Source organism: Dioscorea cayenensis, chromosome 11, assembly GCF_009730915.1.
Source record: "Dioscorea cayenensis subsp. rotundata cultivar TDr96_F1 chromosome 11, TDr96_F1_v2_PseudoChromosome.rev07_lg8_w22 25.fasta, whole genome shotgun sequence".
In the NCBI taxonomy this organism is placed as follows: domain Eukaryota; kingdom Viridiplantae; phylum Streptophyta; class Magnoliopsida; order Dioscoreales; family Dioscoreaceae; genus Dioscorea; species Dioscorea cayenensis.
The window spans coordinates 10,990,503-10,992,427 of NC_052481.1; positions in this window are offsets into that span (position 1 = coordinate 10,990,503).

The window sequence follows — 1,925 nt, forward strand, 5'->3', positions numbered from 1 at the left end:
GTAATGTGTGCGTGGATGAGTCCTGTCACGCTTAACTAATATTATATATGCTGGAAATTTGTGTAAATTATTTCATATAAAATATTAAATTATATTATTTTAAACGATATTATAAAAATTAAAGTGGTAGAATCTATATTCATGTTAGTGCCCCCGAGATAGAGATTCGTACTAAACATGCCTTAGATCGACCAACACAAAGGAATAATAAGTATATCATGATGGGAAAGTTTAATAAAGTATTTTAGATGAGACATGAACACATACTGGAAAACATGAATATCAGACATGATTATCGGTCTACTTGGTTGCAAGACAAACAAATCAGTTTTCTAAGAGCATATTGATGCAAAAAAGCAAACCCCACAACTGTTACTACAAAACAATATTGTTCACTGGTACTTTGAATATAGGCATTGAAAAAATTAAGAGTTTCATGGAAGAACAAGCAGACTTCAATTTCATGCGAAAGGAGAAGCAGATAATTACAACTTCAATCATTGAATTTGACAGAAAAATGGGCTTTATTAAGATGTACCACTTGCTTTAAACTTATTCAAAAATATTTATGAAGCTACCTAAGTTTTAATAAATACACAATTTTTTAAATTTAAGACTTTTAAGTATATTTTTAATTTAAGTATGTTTTGTTCCAAAGCAAAGATATCCACTGAGACCAGTTCCCCCAATTTAGCAGTTCTCGATCTAAATTCTCTTTTGGATAGACTATGAGAAAAGAAGGAGATTTGGGATGCCAAATCACTTGACCTGATAGTGCTCATTTTTTAAAATATCTTGTGATTGTCCAAAATCAAAGAATCTACCAAAATAGATCAATATTTCTCAATAAAATTTAAAAAAAAAAACATGAATTGAACATCAAAATTTTCATCCTCAAAAACTCCATACCAAATTTTTTGTATTATATAGGGACTAAGTAGTTTTGAAAATCAAACCTTAGCGATGGAAGTCTTTTGGTTGGTGGTGATGGAGACCAGAAACCGCATTCTCTTTCATGGACTGGGACAAATTAAAAATCAGAGCAAGATCAAAGATAGAGCTTTTTCCTCTATAGTATATCCCAGAAAACAAAGAGAAGTGATTGGACAATATGGACAATCCTTCCTAAATATAAGAGTAAAATTCCTCAATGAAGATGGTCGGATGCACATAAGCCTCTACAACCAATATGACAGCATTTGTTAGAAGATAAAAAAATTCTCACACTAAACAGTGATGAAGCTTCATATTATAGTTTAAATATAATCAGTTGTGGCAAATATCGGATAAGCCATAACTCAATAATTAAAAAGACAATAGAGCGTACTTTACTTTCGTGTTTTTAGAGTGCTACATAAATGTGACAATTCCGATAAATACCAGCAAATGCATATGACCATGCAGGGTGCATCTCAAGAATATCTTCTAGGTCAGCATACATAATGTTCTTTTGATCTATCGCAGAACTTGGTTTATTCTTGCAAATATTCGAGCAATGAATAACAAAGCCCTTTCAACATCAATTAACACGGTCAGATTCAATTAAATTATATCTTTTTATATATATATATAGAGAAGTGTTGTATTCATCAATTAGTAAGTTCCAACCATTTAAACTAGTTTCATAGGTCATTATGGGGGCTATCACCAAGATCAATTCAAGTATACAAAATTGGCAATAAGATAAACCGAAATAAACTTAAAGAAATTTAGATTTTAACATCACCAAGGTCTCAACTGAATATTAATACCAAATTTTTAAGTCCGACAACACAAATGCACCCCAAACCTAGTGACTGAGTTCCAACCATTTAAACCAGTTTCATAGGTCATTAAATGGAGGTCATAAGCAAGATCAAGTCAATTATACAAAATTGGAAATCAATTAAACAAAAATGAACTCAAGAAATTTAGTCATCAACATC